The sequence below is a fragment of the Zonotrichia albicollis genome, chromosome W (assembly GCF_047830755.1).
Source record: "Zonotrichia albicollis isolate bZonAlb1 chromosome W, bZonAlb1.hap1, whole genome shotgun sequence".
Lineage (NCBI taxonomy): Eukaryota > Metazoa > Chordata > Aves > Passeriformes > Passerellidae > Zonotrichia > Zonotrichia albicollis.
The window spans coordinates 20,592,582-20,603,112 of NC_133859.1; positions in this window are offsets into that span (position 1 = coordinate 20,592,582).

Genomic DNA, 10,531 nt, shown 5'->3' on the forward strand with positions numbered 1-10,531 from the left:
TAAAACTCTGGATATAACCCTCCAGCAGAATCCATCTCCTTTTCCTCCTCACTATTCGCCTGAAGCCTTCTTCCTGATGTAAACAGAGTTCCTAACAAGCCTGGACTTGTTCGGCTGCCTAGCTGCAACCACCAGCAAGCTAAAGGTGTCTCTGGGGTGATACACCACAGCTGCCGCCTTTGGCTCAGCAGCAAGGGTCAGACTGGCCCATGCACCATCTACTTGGTAATATTGGGATTCATATTCCAATAGTAGCAGCAACTGTTCTCCTCATCCAAGAGGCCAGGAAATTGACTTTGGGATGAAAGATAATAGTGTATACTCCACATGCTGTAACCACTGTATTAGGCCAAAAAGGGAGGCATTGGCTTTCACCGAGGTGTATGCTGAAATATCAGACTGTTATAATGGAGCAGGAAGATGTGGAGTTGAAAGTAACCACAGCAGTAAATCCAGCCCCAATGCAAGGGGAAGAGCAGCTAACCCATAATTGCTTATAGACAATTGAGCAAGTTTATGCAAGCCAAGCAGACCTATAAGATGCACCCACTGAAGATCCAGAGATAGAGTTCTTTACAGATGGAAGTAGCTTTGTGCAAGATGGAAAATGAAGAGCTGGCTATGCTGTAGTCACGTCAACCAAAGTAATAGAAGCTGCACCACTGCCCATGGACACTTCAGCACAATGGGCAGAAATAGCACTATGAAGAGCCCTGGAACTGGCATCAGAAAAAAGAGTAAACATATGGACTGACTTGATATATGCTTTTAGCATTAGTTCATGCCTATGGAGCCATATGGAAAGAAAGAGATCTATTAACAGTACAGGCATCTCCAATTAAATATAAACAAGAAATATATGCTCTTCTTGAAGTTATCCAACTGGTCAAATGTTGCGGCTTGTGTTTATTTCATTGGGTTATTGTTAAATGGTTCATTCTGTTATCCCCCCACATTTTCCCCAAATTGGTTTTTCCCTAAGTTGCACACTCCCTTAAACCTGTCCCTCAAGTTATTCCCCTCCCTTCGTTCTAGTCCCTTCCCTGCCTGTCAAGGTCACCCTGTGATGGTGGTCACAGGGGTCTTTGGATGAGGGAAGAGATGAGGATTTGACTCCATATTTCAGAAGGCTTGATTTATTATTTTATGATATATATTACATTAAAACTATACTAAAAGAATAGAAGAAAAGGTTTCATCTCAGAAGGCTAGCTAAGCTAAGAATAGAAAGGAATGAATAACAAAGGCAGCTGTCCCAGACTCTCTGTCCGAGCCAGCTGCCATGATTGGCCATTAATTATAAACATCCAAGATGGGCTAATCAAAAATCCACCTGATGCATTCCACAACAGCAGACAATCATTGTTTACATTTTGTCCCTGAGGCATCACAGCTTCTCAGGAGGAAAAAAAATCCTAAGGAAAGATTTCTCATAAAAAGATGTCTGCGACAGACCCTGCCCCTCTTTCCCTGCTTGTCAAGGCAACTCTGCCCCTTTTTCCTGAATGTTCCCTGCCACTGACCCCCAGGCCAATCCCTGATTGAAACACCCACTTGGAAATCCCCTAATCCATGACACCCAATTGGCCCATGTGACCTTTCCCCTCTCCTCCCCCTATCTTGATTGGTCCCACAGTGTTGATGTATGTAATCCCCTTGCTCCACCCTTGAAATCCCCCTATTGGTTGATTTTTTGTATCCACCCCTTGGTTTGTAGCTGTATTTAACCCCTTGCACTGAGGTGCTTGGGGTCCTTCTGCTTTACCCTCTTCACCTGGAATAAGCTTTCCCCATGGAACCTCAAGACAAAGAGCCTCCTCCTTCCACCTTTACCTGGTCCCTGTCATGGCTATAACAGTGTGCACTGTAGAGCTTGCAGCTCTTCGGGTTCAGCTGTGGGCAAACCCCAGTTTATTGGAATATGAATCCCAATACTACCAGTTAGATTGTGCCTGGGCCAGTCTGAGCCTCGCTGCTGAGCCAGAGGCGGCTTCTGTGGTGCTTCGCCCCAGAGACACCTTTAGCTTGCCGGTGGTTTCAGCTAGGCACCAAACAAGTCCAGGCTTGTTAGGGACTCCGTTTACCTTAGGAAGAGGCTTCAGGCGAAGGTGAAGAGAAAAAGGAGGGATTCTGCCGGAGGGTTATATGCAGTGGTTTATTCCATGGTTACAGAGGTCTGAATCTCAGTGGGACCTCCAACAGAATGGCGAGCACATGGCCTGCTTCACCTTTTAAGCTCAGGGGGAGGGGAGGGGAGGGGACAGGTGAGGCACCAACCAGGTGGGGGGGGCGGGGTCTCAAGGGGAGAGGGACACCCAGACAGGCAAACGATCCCCTGGCCTGAGGGGCATCCCTTGAATTTGACCAACCATACGACGCCTTGTTGGCATGTTAAGCCTGATTCACAGGACTCACTCAGCAAGGGGCGAGGGGGAAGGGGAACGGGTATTGCCACACCTGGGAGGTGACCTGGAAATCTAAAACAGGACATCACAACACACCGCAACACCAGTTCCCAGCTGTTCCCCACTCTTGTTGTGGCTACTGGAGTATACAGAGCTACCCTGGGTTCTGGTGGGCTTTGGCAGCTAAAGAAATGGCTGTACTACATTGCAAAGCACACTTGTGTGGTGATTCACAAATTCATACAGGAAATAGACTTGCAGATAAAGCTTTGTGAGAGGTTACACAACAAGGCAACCTGAGAAAGCTATTTCACTTCCACAGACGTTAGCTCTGGATATAGTCAGGCAGATTTAAAATTAGCTGCTGTCCTGGTTACAAAAGGAGAGTGCCAATGTGGATGTGACAAACTATGTATTCTACCCCTCTCTACTTCATTTCTGATAAACTGTTAATGATGGGTTGTTTGCAGTAACTGCAGTGCAGTGGACACACAACACCTCAGGCTACAAGCTGGGGGTTTAATAAGATAAGGAAGAAGAGGCAAACCCTGGGAGGCAGAGTAGTGTTTCCTTTTTTTCACACCAATGACTCAGCTTTGATAACTCCCTCTGGGGAACCACCTGCACAGTCACACTATTCCTGAGGGGGTCATCTCTGCTAATGGGCCATAATGGACTCAATGGCACCAGCATGAGAGCTGCAATGACTTAGACCATCAAGAACTCCCCAAAATATCCTACGACTCATAGTGATACCTTAGAATTTTAGCTTTTTTATTTTTCATATATTTGTAATCCTGTAATTCTTTAGTATGTAACTCTAAACTCCATATAGAGTGTTAGCTACTGCTTTCCCATTTTGGTCAGACACAATTCCTCTCTAGACCTGGGAATCAAGGACACCTTACTGTCTCAGGCCCCAAGGAAGGAAACGAAAAGTGAATTGGGGGGAGCAAACAAGGGGTAAAGTACTTCGTTGATGCTGTAATTGGAAGATTAACCCCTAATATGCAAATGGACCAAATTTATAAAAGTGACCCGTGACCGGTTGTCCATTTTTGGATGCAGCCCCTGGGTGTGCTTTGTCTGCCCTAAATGTACCTGAAGACCCTTGAATAAATATAACTGCTTTTTATTCCCTTAATTTTGTCTGGCCTCTGTTTTTAGCTAGTCCCAAAAGGCATCAATAGGATTACATCATTCCATTGTGAAACTCCCTGCCCTGGGGGAGGTACTGAGTATTCCTGCCTGAACCTGACTGCATATAATCTAGAGGTTTGGGGACTTTGGTCACCACCACCACCAGTGGATGAATCCAGAGGAGGACCAGAACTTCTACAGGACCACCACTTCCGACTGAAACCATCACTTCAAGAGGACTGCAACCACCACTTGATAGGACTGTGACCACTACCCTGGCCAACAGGATGTCAGGTTGTACTCAGACTTTGTGTGTTTAAGCCAGTTTTCTGTGTATTGTTGCAATTATTGTAATATTTGTATAAAATTGGAACTGACCTGAAAGAGCTCTCAAGGTAGTTGTGTGGGGTTCATTTCTCCTGCTATTTTGCTTTTGTTTTAGATTAGTAATGTAATAGTTGGCTCTCACAATTAAGAGATAGATATTATGTGGATGTGAAAATGCATAGTGATGTTATTGTAATATGTCCTCCCATAGTCCTCTTTCCTCTCCCCTTTGTAATAGCCTTAGTAGTCAGGACATTCAGAGAAGGCAGCTTGTTACCATGAGGTGCGATGTAACAACACCTGACCTCCAATCAAGATATAAGAAAGTAATATCCACCAATGGATGGCAGAGAAGGAGTTGACTTGTCTCTGTCTCTCTGGGAGCCTTTCAGGAACCCCAGCCAGCCCCGAGTCAGCAGAGAGTGGGGAGTGGGGGGGCAGCCCCGACACAGCCGACAGCAGGGACACACTCTTTTGTGCCCTGAGGGTACTGAAGGCAGCTAGGCCAGTCGCCTTTGCAGCAGAAGAGACACTAGAGACATCAGTAAAGGGCCAACTCTTAGCAGGAGTTAATCCAAGGTTTTATTCTAGGAGTCCTGAAGGAGCCCCTACACCTCAGGGGGCCTCCTGCTGAGAGCCCCGGGAGATGTGCCAAGGTTACATTTAAAGGGAAGTGGAAAGCAAAAGTAGATAACATTTTACTAACCAATAAGTAACCCTAAGGGATGGATACTGGGGGATAAACATTTAGGACAGCGTATGGGGTAACGCTTGGGGGGCTGACCCCTGGCCTCTGGCTAATCACTCGATGTCCTGGACCGAACCTACTACATGGAGGGGATGGGATGCTGAGTGATTGACAGAGAGCCAGGGTGGGGATTTGGGGATGATCTCAGCAAAGGAAAGGGATTACACAGGTAAAGGGAGGGAGGTAAAATCTGGGATAAACCATTTGGGAAAAATACGGGTATACAAAACCAAAACTATTACAAAGTACTACAAAGTATAAAAACACACTACAACATTCACTGGAAAAACTTTGGGAGGGGCTAAGGGTATAAAAGGCGGAGCATCCATTTTGTAGATGAGCACGTAGCTGATAGTCACAGAAACTCCCAGGGCACAGTGCTCAGCACGGTGGGCTTCTGGTGGACATTCTGTGCGGTAACTTCCAGAGCTTGCCAGCCACTGCTTGGGAGGGAGTGCTGCCGGTGGCAGTGGCAACTGAAAAACACTGAGAGCGGGGGCATCCTGTGCTAGCCCAGTGGTGTGCAGTTTCCTAGGCAGGGGGGCTGCGAACAAAGGGCTATATGGAGTCTTCCAGGCAAGGGAGGCAAGAGACCTGTAGCTGGTGAGAAACTACATGCGCACGCATTTGCCTGCAGTGGTTTGGGGATGCCAAGCGATGGAGCCCAACGGGCTGACCCGGTGGCAGGGTACCCAGGGGCAAGGGGCCGGTGCCGGCAGGACCACTGCTTGGAGAGAACTGAGTGCACACGGTTTTCCAAGAAGGGACCATGGGGGAGTAGGCAGGCAGGGTTTCCCCAACACACCACGTTGGTTTATGAGTGTCCCCAGACTGGGGTGCGGAATCTGCAGTGGCTCCCCTATAAAACCCACCAGCATAAAGCCATGAGACCAGGGCACCGCGTCGGTGGTGAAGGGCCGTGGACAGCAAGAGAGCTGCCAGCAGTGACTGGGATGGCTTTTGCCAAGTGCAGGGGCACCTGGCAGGACAGGCCCAGTTGTGCAGGGTTTCCAGGCCAGGGACCACGTGGGCCCACTGTGGTAAATTCAGGACTCCCGGACAACTAATCAATATGATTAAGCAGAAGCCATTTATTGTCACAGACACATTTTATGAAAAATCCTTTCCTTAGGATTTTTTTCGCCTGAGAAGCTGAGACGCCTCAGAAACAAAATGTAAACAATAATTATCTGCTGCTGTGGAATGCAACAGGTGGATCTTTGATTGGTCCATGTTGGTTGTTTTGAATTAATGGCCAATCACAGTCCAGCTGTCTTGGACTCTGAGAGTCACAAGCTTTTGTTATCATTCCATTCCACTTCTTTCTTTGCAAGCCTTCTGATGAAATCCTTTCTTCTATTCTTTTAGTATAGTTTCTATATATAATTTACTTTTAATATAATATATATCATAAAATAATAAATCAGCCTTCTGAAACATGGAGTCAACATTCTCGTCTCTTCCCTTGTCCTGGAACCCCTGCAAACTTCCACTATTTATTGTTTACATTATGCACTTATTTATACATTCTAACTCTACTGCACACACTGATCATGCATTTCTTATCAGTGCCTTTGCTTGTCCACACATTTTGCATGCACTTCTCAGAATATGTGATCGGTTACAGTCCAGGTGGCTCACAGCTCTCTGTTATCATCTTCTTGTGGTCTGGGAATTCAGTTTCTTAGCTTCTTATTTCTTATTTTAGCATAGTTTATGTCTTAGAAACCTTGATAAATTCCAGAGAGCCCTGAAAAATTCTGATAAGAACAGTTACAAGCTAAATGGCTGTTGCACACTGTAGTCTAAGTTGTTCAGATACATTGCTACAATGCCCCCTTCTTCTTCTTGCACCAGGCAGACCCTTTTCACTGTATTTTCTATCAAGTGGGTCACCACTTTCATTATGCATGGAATACCACAAAGCAGTATAATAATGACTACAAATACTAACAAAGCTATATAAGAAACAAAGTATTGATTAGATCTTCTTTGCCATATTGTATAGAGATAGGCAAGATTGTTCTAGGGTGACACTATGATGCTTGTATCCCCATTCGTGTGTTCTGTTTATGCTGGATATTATGTTCTGTGCCTTCCAGACTGGCTCTGAAGAGTGAATGTCTTGTTTTGGATTTGCTATCAGCTGCTCCCCCACGGCTGGTGGGACACAGAGACGGGGCAGTACATAGTGCTGCTTTTGCTTTTTGCTTGGCTTTTCGCTTTGCTCTTGCTTCTGCTTTGCTCCTGCTTTGCTCTTGCTTTTTGCTTCTGCTCATTAGTTAGTTCAGCTAAGCAGTCCAAATTTTTTCCTGGACTGTTTCTCCTTTACCTTTTTTTGGACCTGCTTGAACCTGCTCCAGACTGGGACCTGGGAATACCGAGAGTTTGCACCTTGTGTCTGCAGCAGGTACCCCCAGCACCGGAGGGACTGATAACAGAACAACCACCCCCAAGAGAGACTTTCTGAATTTGTCATCTTTTTTCAGAGTGGTGAAAGAGTGCTGTCATCTGGTATTGTTCATTTTGTGTTCTGGGGAGTGCTGTGCCTGTTAAATAAACAGGTTCTTTCCATTTCTCTCTGAGGAATCCTTCCCAAACCGGTTGGGGGGAGGGGCCATGTGGGTTTGCTTTCTGGAGCCCTAAACCAGGACACCCTTTCAGGATGCCAGCAAAACCGTATCACAAATGCTATCGAAAGCTTTACATGGAAAGAAACCAAGGGATTTATTTATTTCTCATACCCATGTCAACAGTCACTGTTATAACCCATCCAAATTAGGTACCTGTATGTGGACATTCTCAGTTCAGTCAAAGAGAAATCTCCCAGGCTTTAGGCCTGGGAAACTTAGAGAGGAAGAATGAAAACAATTATTATCTCTCTTTCTATTCATGTTGTTTATAGATATGTATCTTCAGAATGTGCTATTCATAGTTCACCAACAGTGTGAAAGGTTTTTACTTTGAGACCAATCAGATTTCACCTTAGCAATCCTGGTTGTAAAAGGATGCTACCTCTTAATAAAGTATCTCTTTTTCGCCTTCTGTACCATGGAGTAATTTCATCCGTCCCTGACTCAACAGTGTCACCTGGATGCAAAATGGGAAAAAATACTGGACTGTGGAAAACTTAGGAACAAGTGGTAATAGGTTGGGAAATGAATGTCCAAAGGAGAGACATGGGTTTGTTTCACATTTGTCCTTAAGGGTAGAGTCCAGGATTTGGTAAAAGAACAATTAGTAAACAAAAAGGCAAAGCCAACACAACAATCTAAGTCTTTGTCAACCCCACATCAAGATTTATATACGGAACTTAAACAGCAATTAGAAGAGGAAACAGAAATCTCAAGACTGGGGAAAAATCTGTTTGTGGAATTGGGGGCAAGAATAAATAAGGAACTTAATATAACCAACTGTTGGGTCTGTGGAGGGGCTTTGATGACAGAGGAATGGCTATGGAAAGGCAGTAGCTTAGGCCTGGCTGAATTCCTGAAGTGGAACCAGACAAATACACGCGAGGAAAACCAACTAGAAGGGTGGATTCTAAGTTCAACAGTGATAGGGGAAGAATGTCTCTGGTGCACTGAGAAAAATTTTCTTAATGAAGTAGGAAATACTCTCTGTAAGAGATATAAAATTAGCAATTGAACTTTTATGTGGTGGATCCCAGAGGAACCAACTCAGTATTGGACTCGAGGAGAAATGAAAAAGAGAAATTGTAAATATATCAACAAAATTGGACTTTTTCAATGTAATGATACAGGCAAAAATCCTTATTTTGGGATCCCAGAAATATCCAAATTTTGGGAAAATATAAATCAACAGAAAAATAACTATTGGAAAGCATCAGATGGCTTATTTTGGATATGAGGAAGGAGAGCGTACCCAAGACTCCCCTCTAGTTGGAGAGGGTGTTGCACTTTGGGAATTATGCAGCCAGGATTTTTTCTTTTATCAGGACCAAGTGGAGATCAATTAGGAGTGCAAATTTATGAGGATCTAAAAATAAAGAAAAGAGAATTGATTGGAGGATTCCAAAAATGGGGAGATGAGGAATGGCCTCCTGAATGCATAGTGGAAACATATGGGCCAGCCACCTGGGCACAAGATGGGAGTTGGGCATATCAAACCCCAATTTATATACTGAATTGTATTATAAGACTCCACGCAGTTGTAGAAATAATAACAAACAGAACTGCTCGGGCAATGGAATTAATATCAAGGCAACAAAGCCAAACAAGAGCTGCAGTGCTGCAGTGTATCAGAATAGGTTGACTTTACACTATTTATTAGCTGAAGAAGGGGGTGTTTGTGGAAAAATTAATACATCAGATTGTTGTTTGAAAATAAATGACAACGAGGATGCCATCCTGGATATAGCCAAGAATATCAGAAAACTAGCCCATGCACCGGTTCAAAAGTGGGAATCAATGTTAAAAACTAGCTGGTGGGATAATGTATTTGCGATAGAATGGTGGAAGAAGCTAGGCTTCTTCCTTTTATGTGCTACAGCTGGTTTGATATTTCTTCCTTGCTTGATCCCCTGTTTTATTTGGCTAATCACCAGCGTTGTCCAGGGCATGCAAGTGGTAACAATGCCTATGGACCCAAAATTTGCTACATCAGGAGCGACTCAAAAGATTGTGGTGTTAAAGAAACAATATGGAAGACCCTTTTGAAGAAGCAAAATTGATTTGAGAAAAAAAAAAGAGCCAATAATGGAGGTTAGAAAACAAGAATTACTGCTCAAGCCAAATGATTTATTTATAAAAAAGAAGAGAAGGAGATTGTTGTAAATACATATTCTAATACTGGCTTTTTACAAATATTAAAATGGATGCTATGTGTATAGTGTTAAAGTAACTTTGCTATAAAGATATAGGTTTTTTTTTTTAATTTCTGTTGTTAACTAAACTTAGACATAGTAGTGAAATGGGTGATATAGTATGCTTGTGTTAAAATGCCTGCTTGGTTGGGATAACATTCAATGAACATGTGATGGAGACCTCTGCTACTGACATGCCAATTATCAGCACCCACCATCTGTAGAAAATATGGACCAAAGCCCAAGCTGGAGGTGATAGCAAGAACAGACCAAAACCACAGCCAAGAAATACGCATGAAGAGCCATGCTAAACAGTTCTTGGGACATGTAAACTAGTTTGGGGGGAAATTTAAATATGCATAACTGTTTATGAATATGCAATAGGCTGATGCAATAGGCAAGGTATTTAAAGGGCATCTCCAAAATAGCAGGTGTGCTCATGCCAAGCACCCGGCTGTAAATCTTTGCTTTGTTTTCTTTGTCTCCTATAGCCCTTTATTAAACTTTTAAATTTTACAGGTGTGAACCTCATTTTTCACACCACCCCTGTAGCCCCTCCATTACCAAAACCTGGGCACTGAATCCAATACAGATAGGTGAAACCTAAGTGGTACTAACAAAAGGTTAACCACAAGTAATATTGTAACAAGATGTTGTGAGAAACGACTGATCACGTTTAAAATTTCAAAGGTTCATTAAATCTTAAAAAAAATACAACAAAAGGACTGAATAAGGAAAAATTACAGCCCTGGGAGTCTCCGTGACTATCAGACGTGCTCATCTACAAAATGGATGCTCTGCCTTTTAGACCCTTAGCCCCTCACATAGTTTTGTCAGTCAACTTCTTCTCTGCCAACTACTGGTGGAGATTACTTTCTTACATCTTCATTGGAGGTCAGGTGTTGTTATGCTGCATCTCCTGGTAATAAGCTGGCCCTCTCCAAATGTCCTGACTACTAAGGTTATTACAAGGGGGAGGGAAGGACGACTATAGGAGGACATATTACCATAACATTACTATACATTTTAACATCCACATAATATCTATCTCTTAATTGTGAAAGCCAACTATTACATTACTCATTT